Consider the following 12,490-nt stretch of genomic DNA (forward strand, 5'->3'; position numbering starts at 1 on the left):
CCCAAGGTATTTCCCAGTTCTGGCCATCCCCTGGCATTCATGCTCTCCTAGAGGGCACAGCCCAGGGCTTCCTTTCACCCCATTTGTTGGCTATGTGTAACTCCCAAGTGTCCTCCTTTCCCCACCTTCTCTTTTGCTGTCTGAAGACTCTTGGCTTTGGCGTATCCCATGCTGTTATTCCTCCTTCCATTTCCCCAGTACCCAAGGTCCCTCTGCTTGTGTCTCATCCTTGTCTCCCCATTGCAGACCTGCTCCTTGGCTGTGGAAAGCATCTGCTCTGCTCTGAGGATGTCCTGTGCTGGGGCCAACGTAAGCCCTGCCCCAGAGCTGCAAGAAACCAAGAACTTCACAGTCTCCCCTGCCTGTTGTCAAAGAGCCCCAAGGGTTTGCTCTGTCCCATTTTCTTGTAGATCTGTCCACAAGTGCACGAGGTGTGCAGCCTCACTGGGCATCCTTCTCTGCCAAGCCACGCAGGGTGTGCCAAGGAAATTGCTGACTGGCTGCTTTTTGTACAGGTCTTTGAGCTGTCCCCAGACATCCCCTCTGAAATCCCTTTTCAGGGAGGGGTTGCGGAGAGGACAGGTAGAATGATGGCAGGGAGTCAGGGATGGGGACATCCCACCTGGCCACTGCCATCTCCGTGCTATTTGCAGGAAGCACCTGGCTGGGAATCTGCAGCCCCAAGGTGATGCTGAGGGACACGTGTGCTCCAGGGATTTTGGGAGATGTTTGCTTGCCTAGGAATGCAGAGCAAGACACAGCTGAAGGTTTTTTTCGTTCTGCTGCTCATCATTCATGGTGACCACAACGCCAGTGACACTGAAGACAGTGAGTATTAGAGGCAGAGCAGGAATTGGAACCTTTTGAGTTCTTCTGGAACAGGTCCTCAGGATCATCTTTGCTTCTTCTGAGCAAAGCTATGACTTGCTAGTTTTGCCCCCTTATCTCCATTTAATCAGATTGGCTGTGTTCACTCAGCTAGAGGAGATCCAGTGGGGCCCTGAGCCCCATGGCTGCTGTGGCCTCAGTCTCTGCACTGCACCAGGACTGGGAATGTGCTGGGAGCTGTGTGAGGCTGCCACGAGCTGGGTGTTGCAAGCGCAATTGAAGCAGCTGCAGTGCTTTCCCAGTATTTCCCAATGAAATGAACGCAGCCAGCCCAGATCCCACCCCCAGGGACTGGCAGTAGCTGGAATTTGCTGAAATTCCCCCTTTGCCCTTTCCAGCTCTGTAGCTCAGAGGTGGAAGGCAGACCACCACCAGACACCAGAATAGCTGTCCTGGCAGCTCCCGTGGCTGCCAGGCCTCCCAGGTCTCCAGGAGTGCAGCAGCATGGTCAGTGCTCCTTGGGGAGAGCCCAGGGTTGAAGGTGATACCCACAGGGTCAGTTTACACTTCAATGGGTTGGATTTCCCACAGGGATCACTAGTTCCTTCTGATTTCCACTTAAATTGACAACTGAATTATCGAGGTTTTGGCAGGAGTGAGTGCTCATGGATGCTTCATGCTGCATCCTGTGGCGTCCTTGGGGCTGGAGCTCCAGTGCTCCCTAATTGCTCAGGAAGAGGCTTAAATGAGTCAGTGTGAGCAATGCTCTTTCCTCATCCCCACCAAGCTCCCTGCCTGTTTGTGCCTCTGGGGAGCCTGGACCCTGAAGATTCCTGTCTCCCCCCTCTGCACTGCCTCTTCTGGCCCCTGCGGCTCAGTCCTGCGGGGGGATGGGTGACCTTCCTCATGGCACAGGGATGCGCTTCAGAGATGACCACACTTTTCTTAGAAATCTTACTGACCCCCAGTAAGAGGGGGGAAACCCACCACATTCCCCTTTCACAATGCAAGTGGAAAGCCCCTTTCCTCACTCTGGTGTTCTTCCTGGGGAGCAGAGGCGTGTGAAGCTGCTGTGCTTTGACCCACTAGGCTCCCTGACAACTCTCATGAGGAAGAGCAACCTCCCTTTCCTGCCCATGCTGTTGGCAGGGGCAGCTCAGGGCGTGGGGTTCCCCTGCAGCCAGAGGTGGTAAGAGGTTTAGTCCCACATGGATATATTCCCAGCTCAGCATGCTCCTTTTGGTGTAGAGCCAGTTGGGAGCCAGCCGGAGGTGGGAGAACCTTGTGCCAGGGAAGTGGTGGCTGGGGACACCCCTGCTTGCCATGGGGTGCAGGAGCCAGCAATGCCTGGAGGAGAGTCCCACAACTCAGGAGTCCCAGCACCACACACCCAGAACATGCAAGGAGGTAAGGGTTTGTTGCTGGGCAGCTCCCCCAGCACCCCCATCCCCTCAGTGTGTCAGGGTGCTGCTCTTGGGACCCACTCTTTGCAGAGAGATCCACACTGTCAGACCAAGCCCCAGCAAGGAGCTGGCTCTGGGCTGGGAGCAGTTCTGGCCACCAGCTACCAGAAGCTGTCATCCTCCCTGCTGTGACATCTCTCTGGCAGTGTCCTGAGGAGATTAAGCAGAGACCAGGCTGCAGAACCAGCCTACATCCCCAAACCTGCAGGGAGCCCAGGGCTGATGACGCTAATCCTTCACCACCTAAACTCAACTTCTGCTGGTTTGGGAGTGTCAGCAGGTGCTGACTGAAGTTAAGCTGACACATCCTGTTTGTGCTACTCCTGCTGGGGCACAGGAGCAGCCAGAGGCAATGCTTTCCTGATGGAGGAGATGCCCCCACACATGAGGTTGGTGACAGTGCCAGTGCAGGGATGCAGCACCATGTCTGGTGACATGGCTGGTGTCTCCTCTTGCTTCTTAGTATGGGATGGGTAAGGGGCAGAGCCTCTCCTACTGTTGAGAGGAGCGTGAGGGACTCACTGAGGTGCCTGGGTCCCAGCTGTGTGCCTTGTGCCCGGGTGGAAGGGGCTCTGTACACTCCTGTCCACTTTGGACAGTCCAAAGCTGGAGCAAGGGTAAAAGTGCAAGCATAGAGACTCTGCTGCAGGGTTTGCTCACCCTTGCTGCAAAATAATTTTCTTTTTGTCAGTGGGAATTTATCTAGGTGCATCTGGTGCCTTTACGTTTGTCCTGTCCCTGGGCCCCTCAGAAAAAGCCCTGCCTCTGACATCTCCAACTCCCTGCAAGTGAAGATGCTGACAGCACTGAGCCTTCCGTCGTCCTTCCCCTTGGGCTGCACAACCCCGGTGATCCCTGCTTCCCACAGGGGACTGAAGCAGCCTGGTTTAAGGGACATCACTGCAGGTGGCACTGGCACTGGCACGGTGGTGAGTCACCATACCAAGGAGAAGCAGCCCCCGTCCCTGTGCTCCTGTGAAGATTCAAGGCGGGAGCGCTGGTCCTCGCTCTCGGCAGTGCCCACGCAGCGGGTGAGATGCTGGCACCCTGCGCCGTGCACACAGCCTCTGTGGGGGATTTCTGCTCTTGCATGGAGAAAACCTGTTTACAGGAAGCTCTGTAGCTGCCTTTGGCCAAGAACCCATTTTCTGGGACACCTGGAAATCAGGATGCCTTTTGGCCTGTGACATTGTGGTCCTGGAGTGGAGTGGGCTCTCCTCTCTCTGCCAGCTTTGGATGTGCCCCCATGCAGACACTGGGGAGGGCAGGGGGGGAAAGCCAGGCTTCAGCAACCGGCCAGGGAGGCTCTGGGGGGGGAGACAAACATCACCCCAGTACCAACATATACCCCAAAATTGAAGTTGAGGCAAGTTCTACCTCCCACAGCATCAGAGGATTGAGACTATGTGATATTTATTGTGAATGTCCCAGAGATGTCTCAGAGAAGAGTCTGGGAAATGTGTGGGGTGAGAGCCCCCCAAGTGCTATCGCAGGGCTCTGGGGTGCTTTCACAAGGTAAAAGGACCCTGGAGCTGCCTGGTCCTTCCCAGCAACATCTATGGCCTGAGTGCTGGCAGAGAAGGCAAGGGAGTTTTTGGCTATAGGATTCCAGAACAGCTGGCTGCAGGGAAAAGCAGCTGTGGGGATATTCGGGAACTGCACAAAGATTAAATCCAGGCTATTGTAATTCCTTTTACAATGTCCCAGCCTTCAAAGAAAGTGAAAGTCATGAAGGGTATATAAGCAGTGGGGAGCAGCAACAGCAGGGCCCAGGGAAGCTGTGCACAGCTCACCTCTCCTGCCTGAAGCTCCACTGTCTCCAGACCATCCCCTGCCAGACTCAGCAGCAAAATGCAGCAGCTGCATCTTCTCTGCTTCAGTCTCCTGTTGCTGGGACATGTCCCGGATGGTAAGATGGGACCTCTCAGGCTGCCTTTCCTGGGGAAATTAGAGGATTCTGTTTCTTCTCTTTTTTGCATTTCCAGCAGACTTTTAGAGGGACACATGGCTGCCGCTTCCTCTCAGCCCTCCTGCGTCCTCTTCTTGTAACCTGTTCACAGGTACTTTGTCCTGCCCAAAGTTCAGACAGGAGCCTGCAGGGCTCTGGGGCTGGGAAGGTGTGTTTGGGAAAGGGCCATGGTGCAACCCTGCCTCCCCTTTTGGGAAAGGGCCATGGTGCAATCCTGCCTCCCAGTGCCCTAGCCCAGCTTGCACGCCTTGGGCTGCGATTGTCTTGGTCCCATTCTCCCCAGTACAGCACCGAGGTGACATTCCTGTCGCCCTGTGGTGTAGGATGCCTGGGGGCAGGTGGCAGGGCTGGGAGCAAGAGGGAGGTTGTCTGTTAGGGCAGGGCTGATGCTTGAGAGGCTGCTGGTGCTTGATGTGGCATTTGCACAGGTCACAGCCGTCTGGGTGGGTGACATCAGAACCTCTACATGTGGTGGGGAGCTGGGGGGTCCAGATGTTCTGTGTTGTTGCATCACACCTTGCTGCTGAGGGTACAGACGTCCGTGGGTGCTGCCAGCCTTGTCAGGTGTTAGCAGTGAGTACAGGATTTGCTGGGAGAGTGGCTCTGGATCTCCTTCCCTGCAGAGAAGCACTGTCAGCTATGTCCTTCAGCTGTCACAGGGATGATCCGTGTGGGGTGGGCTGGTGGTGGGGTAGCTGCCAAAGCTGTGATTGCTTCAGTAAATAAATCTGAAATCATCTCCAACCCCTCAGAAATGTGTGTCTGTATTGCAGCACCCCGAAGCAGGGTAAATAAGAACCCCTGTGTCCTGCCTTGCTAGCTGGGGTGCAGGTGCGTTGCCTTCTGCCTGTTTACTCTTCCCCATCTCTTTTGATTTCCGTGGGAAGGAGGCAAAGGGCTCTCAGCACTGGGGTGTGAGTGCAATAAAGCACCCAACAAAGCGGCCTGTGTGCCCGGGCAGGGCGGTGTGTGAGAGCATTCCTGCAGGCACCGTCCTGCACGGCCCTGCCACTCCTCTGGGAGACGTGAGAGGTGAGCTGGGATCGCCTGCTTGCTTTGTTCCTCCTCCAGTGTACGGCGGCAACAATGTCCTGGACTGCTGCCTGCGGACGAGCGAGGCGCCCATCCCGCGGCGGATCGTCAGGGATTACTGGCTACAGCTGGTGCAGGACGGCTGCGACATCCCTGCTGCCGTGTAAGAGCCCAGGGGCTGCTGGCTGAGGCACCCGTGATGGCCAAGGGATGGGCCTTGCACGGAGACAGGGTGGAAAGCAGAGCAGGATGGCAGAGGGATGTTGAGCGGGATTTGAGGGTGAGGGAATAGGGAGAGCTGTGGAAGAGATCCTGGAGATCCAGAGGCTCAGTGAGAGGGGAGAGCATGGGACAAAAACCAGGGAAGAAAGTCATCCACAGGCAGAGATGGGGGAGGGCACTGAGGTGGGGAGTGGGTGAGAGTTTGTGCTGCTCTTGGGCATCCATGGAGGGCCTGTCACTGCATCTTGGTTTTTTCCCTCGTGGGCCTGGCAGATTCATCACCACAAAGGGCAAGCGGCTCTGTGCACCCCTCCATTCCCCGTGGGTGATTCGTCTCCAGGAGAGGCTGGATGCCAGCTCTGCCAAGAGGGTAAGAACATCCCTGTTCTCAGCCCAGGGGGTGGGTTTATCCACTGCCAGACAGGCTTTTCCCATTGTGACTGGGCCGCTGGGAAGACAAATTATCCGAGGTGTGGATAATTTGTCTTGGTCTCCATCCCTCCTGCCTCTAACTGGGACTAATCTGCCTCCTTGGTAGTCCCTTTTCACCCCAAATAAATGCAGCCCTGGGAATTTTGTCTACCCAGTGTCACTCTTGCCTGAGCCTGGTGTGTGCCATGGCAAATGCATCGGGAGCAAAATCCCTTCTCACTTCTGCCCTGTAAGCTTGGGGTCCGCTGCTTGTGCATGTTCATGGAGAGGGCTTATCATGAGCTTGGTGGTGCTTTACAAGCCCTGACAGGTCCATCACTACCATGGCTTGTCCAGCAGGGGAAGGGACCCTGGGGGAAGCTCATAGCTCAAGGAGCACACCAGTATCAGTTGGGTTTTTCATTTCCCCAGGGCAAACCACAGGGCAAGTAGGTCCTGAAGAAGCCATGGCTTGTCCCAACAGCTGGAGGGGACCATCTCCCAGCTGTGAATCTGATGCTAACAGAGCCAATCTGCTTCCACCTCCAACCTCAGGGCTGACCCTCCCTGAGACTCATGCCAGTGTGTGGGATGGGGCCCACAGACAGACAGAGCCCTGTCTGTCCTGTCCTTTCCCCTCTGCCTCCAATGTGACCCAGCAGCCTGCGTCAGACTGAGCCAGGGGCTGCTGAACTCCATCACCTTTGCAGCCTGGAAGCTGTTTGATGGTCTGGTCTGTGAGCCGAGCTGGGGACTCTCAGACTTCCCATCAGCACAGCAGTAGTCACCTCCAGCTGCAGTCTGATCCCTTTGGTTTCCATGGCCAGCCCCAGCCCAGAGTCCTCTTGCATCCCTGGGAAGGGCTGCCAGCACAGAACAGTGTGGGGCTGGAGGGGAGTGATGGAGATGTTCCACAAGGGCCACACATTGCACTGGTCCTTGCCAAGCATGACCCAGATGCCCCCAGAAAACGTGTAGCTGATGTGGTTCCTCTCTCTCTCTCCTGAATTTCCTGCACTGTTTCCCTCCTGCCCTTCCTTGCAAGGGTAGAAATAGAGCCATTAATGTGGAGCAGGCAGAGATGTGGCTCTTAGCCCTGCTCTCCTTGGGGATATTGCACCCTTTTCAGTCCCTCAGCCTGACACCAGTGTCCAACCTTGCCCCATGCCCACACCTGGAGGTCATGCTACTCTCGGGTTATTTGCTGCTAGATCTGTTCATTGCAACAATTCCATGTGTATGCCTCTTTACTATCTCTTTTTTTAATTGTGCCGTGATTTTGTAAAATAAAAAGAAAAGCCAGCAGGTAGTTGTTGTGTCTCATGTTTGAGCCTGAAAGCCAGCGTGGAGTGTGTGGTGAGCAGGCAGCACTGCCTGCTGTGCTGCAGTGCCAAGGGGGCTGTGCTGGGGTGTGGGGAGGAGGCAGGAGGGTTCATGGGGATGAAGGACACAGCAGATGGGCTGCAGGTCTGTCCTGGGAAAACCATGGAAAACAGGCACCCTGCTCTGCGCTGCTCAGCCAGGCTGTGGGTGTGCAGGGATGGGGTAGGAGGGAGTGTGCCAGCGTTGCACCCAAACATCCAGCCCCAAACACTTCAATCCTGTCAGTGCAGATGCTGGATTGGATTTCCCCAGCTCTCAGCTTCCACAGGGGCAGAGGACATGGAGGAAGTGCTGCAGGAACGGGAGGTTTGTCCTTGCAGTAAAAGGAAACTGAGGCACAGTGTCGTTGATTCCTCTGGCAGGTCAGTACTTGCTGGCGGCTGGGGTGCAGATGAGTTCGAGGATAAGCTTTTGGGGCAAAGGAAGCTCCTGAAGACACCTTTTCCTGGGCACACCCATGGATAAGGCACAGATGGCAGCTCCCCAGCTCCTGCCACTCATCAACAGCAAGCTGAGAGTCTGTGGCCCTTTTTCTCCTGAGCCCCAGGTCTCCTGTGCACTCTGAATAAGGTCTTGCCGTCTCAAAGTGTCCTTTTGTCCCCTTTTGCCCAGGCCATGCGATGTCTGAACAAAGCTGCTCTGTCCAGCTGAAGCTCTGTGTGTCCAACAGGCAGGCACCATCCTCTCCTCCCAGGCACTGCTGTGACTGCCTGCATCATCCACTTAGTCAGGTTTGGTGCTAGCCAGCATGCCTGGGCACAGGTTGGGAATGGAATGGCCCAGGACTGTTCCTGAGGGCAAGGGGAACAGCCCTTAGGGGATAGCATCAGTGGCTGGGCTGTCCAAGCACAACCTAATGGCTTTGTGCTGACATCTCTTGAACCCAGGCTTAACCCTGTCCCTTCTTCTCCCCTGGTCACCTGTCTCACTCAGCTGGTGCCTGGTTTCTCTTACAGCTGTTCTCCCCTCCGGGGTGCCCCTGCCAGTTATGTGCACACACAATGCCTGGGCTCAGATGTCTCTGAGTGTGACTCTCGGGGAGCACCAGCTCTGTCCCAGACCATTAACCACAGTGACAGCCCCAGCAATTCAATCCTGGGCAGAAGGAGGAAGAGAAGGAAGGCTGGTATGGGAAGAGGGGCCAAGATAAACAGTGTGAGTGGGAAATGAGGATAACTGGTGCTGGCTTGGACAGAAGCCTTCCTGCTGCTCGCTCAGTGACCTGTGAGGGGGCCGTGGCTGGGGAGGGGGAGGATGCTTGGCATGGATCTGCTCTGAGGCTGAGCTGCTGCAGCTGGAGCAGGTCCCTGCGAAGGGCAGGGACTGCCAGAGGGGCTTAGCCTGGGGTGGATTAGATTCATCCTTGGCTGCAGGCTACCAGGACAAGGAGAACAGTATCCTGGACCAGGGAAAATGAGGGAGAAAGGGCTTACACTGATCTCTTGGATGTTGGGAACAGGTTAATCAATTTCCATGAGAGTTTCAGGGATGTCTTAGCCAAACAGCCCTTAAGAGCATGGTTGCAGAGCCCGGGGTTCTCATCTCTCCTGGGAGCAGTAAATGTGTTCTCCTCAGAGCAGTGCAGCTGCACACCACAGATCCCTGCTAGCTCCTTGCCTGCTGTGGTTCTCAGGTGGATGGTGATCCTCATCCCAGCTCTGGCTGCAGGCTGCTTGTTCTTAGCCCCCATCCAGGGAGGACAGGAAGAGATGCTGGCCTGGACCAGGTAAGAGTTCCTGGCTCCTGTCCCTCCTCGAGCCTTGCAGCAGCCTCTCCATCCACACCAGAGCCCAACTCCTCTTGGAAATCTGTCAAAAACCAGATTGGTTCAGTGCTTAGTAAACTAGGGAGTGAGTTTCTCTGATTCAAAATGTCAATGATCTCTTTAGAAGGAAGCAGCCACTTTCCTCAGGGAAAGTAGCGAGTCACTGCTGTGTCAAAAACCCCTTGGTTCCCAGCCCAAAGTAAGTTCCAGTAAAAAAGTCCTCCTGCTTTGCTCTCCCCATGTTTTCCTCGCTCTTTTCCTAACCTGACTGCATCCTCGAAGCAGAACTCATTGCAGTACAATGCAGACATGTCCTCAGCAGCTCAGGAGTCACATGCAGGGATCCCTCTGGCTCTGGAGCATAGGCTGAATCCCCTGTAGCCCTTTATTCAAGCCTGGGGACCTGTATTTCACACGTTGTGGAGCAACAAGGTGCTGCAGCTGCAAAGCTTTCACAAGGAGCTGACAGAACAGCCACTCTCCCGTGCACAAGACAGGAGATAAAGGACAAGGCTGCATCTATGCAAGCAAACTGAGCAGGCACTGGGTCGCTCCCTGGCTGCCAGCACTCACAGCTGGGATCGTGAGGGCACTCATGTGTCTGCCTGGCATGGTGAAAGCAGCCTTGGACGGTGCCCAGGCTGAGAGCAAGGGGCACCAGACACAGCAGGCACAATCTGCTGCGGTCTCAAGGTCTGGCCTGGCACAGACATACCCAGCTGGGAGGTAGGATTGAAGGCTCCATGGCAGGAAACCCCCATTTGCTTCTCTGCCAGCAGGGCACCAAGGAAAATGCTATGTTGGTTTTCCTTGGTGCCATAATACCCTTTCCAGGAAGGGTATTTACTGGGACTGGTTTTGTCCCTTGCCTCAAGGGACCCAAGAGAGGGTGTACAGGGGCTTTTCCTGTCACCAGCATCCCCCACATGCTGCACATGCTGCTCCTGGAGTGACTGGGGAAGGACCAGCTGCATCCTCCCCACATGGACCTGCAGGCAAGGTGAGCAGCACCACGGGGCCAAAAGCTGTTCCCCCTCTCACAGCCTTCACACAGCTTCCTCACCTGACTCCCTGATGCACGAGAGTCAACAGGAGGTGTGGACATGCCCTGGGCCCATTTGCCAGGGCAGGGGACAGGTGTTCCCTATCCTGGTGGTTTCCACCCCACGGTGCCAAGGCAAGGGGCTGCTCTTCCTTGGCACAGGTGCCAGATCTAGCTGGCAGGGGCTCAGGGACCTGTCTGGGTTTATATGAGGAGATGGGATGTGTGGATGGCTGGGAAGGGTGGGAAGCCAGGTGAGGAAAAGCCCCTTTAGTCTTGTTCCATTGTGCTGTTTGCTCTTGCCTAAACAACGTGTGTGGGTGATGGAGAGGATCCAGAACTGGCATCCCTTATCCTCAGGCCCCTGCTTGCTCCCCCCTCATTTCCAGCCTGTCATCACCACTGCTGCTTGTCTGGACACTTCCTGCTGAGATTTGTCCTGTGGGAAGATGCCAGCACTCTTAGCCAGGCTGCATGGTTCCAACAAGGAGCTGGTGCCATTCCTGCCATGCTGCTCCTGCAGCTGAACTCTCCCTGGTGGCAATGCCCAGCCTGCACCTCCAAGGTCTGGAGCATGAGACCAGGGTTGTTTGCCCTGCCCTGAGCTCCTGGAGTCAAATTGAGTCCAGAAGATATCTTATATGGAGACCCTTGTGCCTGGACAGAACTTGACTCAGCTTTGTGTTTCTAGAAGTAGCAGAAACTGCAGCTCATTGCAGTGGGGGCTGAGCCACAAGACAGGCACAGCTCTGCCCAGGGCTCCCTTTGGAAAGGGAGGGAAACCCCTCCTGCCTGCCCTCAGATGCACCCATCTTCTTCAGATGCACAGAAGCATTAAAAACTGGACATAAAGACAAAACCAGGAGGGCAAGTAAAGAGAAGACTTACCCTGCTGAGAGAATGCTCTGGAAAATACCTGTTACCCATCCCTCCTGAACAAGAAGTAGGCAGTGAGAGCAGGCTTAGTGCCTTTTCTGTGGCCCTCTCCATCTCTCCCTCCTGTTTTCCTGCTTGCTGTGCCTCCAGGTAAGGCTTTTTTCTGCTTTCCAACTGTGTGCCCAGCCACAGAAGGCTGGTGGAAACCTATCCCCCCTCCTTTCCTCAGTTGCTCTGCAACCACAGGAGAACGGCCTGGATACAGGGCAAAAAGGACTGAGACTGTGAGGAGGGGTCACCACCAGCTCAGATTGCAGGGATGGGGCTTGGAGAGGGCTGGCAAAGATCTGGCTAGCTCTGCTTGGGATGAGAGGGACAGCCATGGGGCAAGCAAAGAAGAGAAGGTTTTGGATGTTCTCATGGATTTGTGAAACTGGTGTGCAGCCTGAGGCTGGCTGGGATGCATTACACCCACAAACATGAGAAATCTTTCCTAGTGCATGGTGAAAAGGGAAAGCCAGCAGATTAAGTAAGGCACACCCAGGGGCTCTTCCTGCAATCTTTCTTTAGATCTAACAAGCACAAACCTTTAATCTTGGTGTCTCACTCTTTCTGCTTGGCCCCGTGCTGCCCAGTTTGTGCCCAGTTTCCTTGGAACCTTCTGCCTTAGTTGTATTTTACTGGTATTGTGGCTATTCTGTGTCTGTCCAGCTGTGCTGTGTCAATGCAGATTTGCAAGGTGTGGTGTTTCACAAGCTTCCTGGCTTGGGAAGTTCACCTGCTGCAGCCTTTAGTTGTTTCTTGCTCCAAACATATCTCATTCTTCCCCACTTTCCCACAGAAAGCAACATTTTCTCTCTTGCAGATGTCATGGCTGGGAAAGCCCCTTCTCTGCTGAGATGTGCACTGCAAGCCCACAACTCTGTTTACATGGACGCTCCTTAATCCTGTTTAAATTTTCAAGCTGTGACTTTCTGTTCTCTGTGGGAGGGACAATTCTCCAGAAATGTGAGCTGCTGAGTTGGTCTTTGGTAAATAAATCAAGTGCTTTCCTTGAAAGTACTGCAATGTATAGTTTCCTACCTTTTTATTTAGCTGACACAGCTTTTGGAAAGGCACCACTGTGTGTTTATGGTGATGGATGACAGCCACTGCTCTGCAAAGAGCAAAAGCAGAAGTGTCCTGGATACAGATACAGATTCAGTCTCTTCTCACAGTGCTCGGTTTCATTTCCCACCACTGCACTGTCCTCGGACCCTGACAAGGACAGCTACCCCAGGGAATTCCCAGTGTCAGAGCCAACAGAGCTGCGGGTTTCACTGTGTCCCTGGGGTGAAAGCAGGGATGATGTCTGCTGTGTGGAACCCAGCTGTTTCTGAGGGCTGTGTCTGCCCTGTGCAATGGCTCTTTGCTGAGCCTGTGGGATTCATTTGGCTTCAGGAGGGCAGCAGGTCCTGGAGCTGCTGTCACTCAGCTCAGCCCTTCTCACTTGAGGTGGG

This window comes from Melospiza georgiana, chromosome Z, assembly GCF_028018845.1.
Source record: "Melospiza georgiana isolate bMelGeo1 chromosome Z, bMelGeo1.pri, whole genome shotgun sequence".
NCBI lineage: Eukaryota > Metazoa > Chordata > Aves > Passeriformes > Passerellidae > Melospiza > Melospiza georgiana.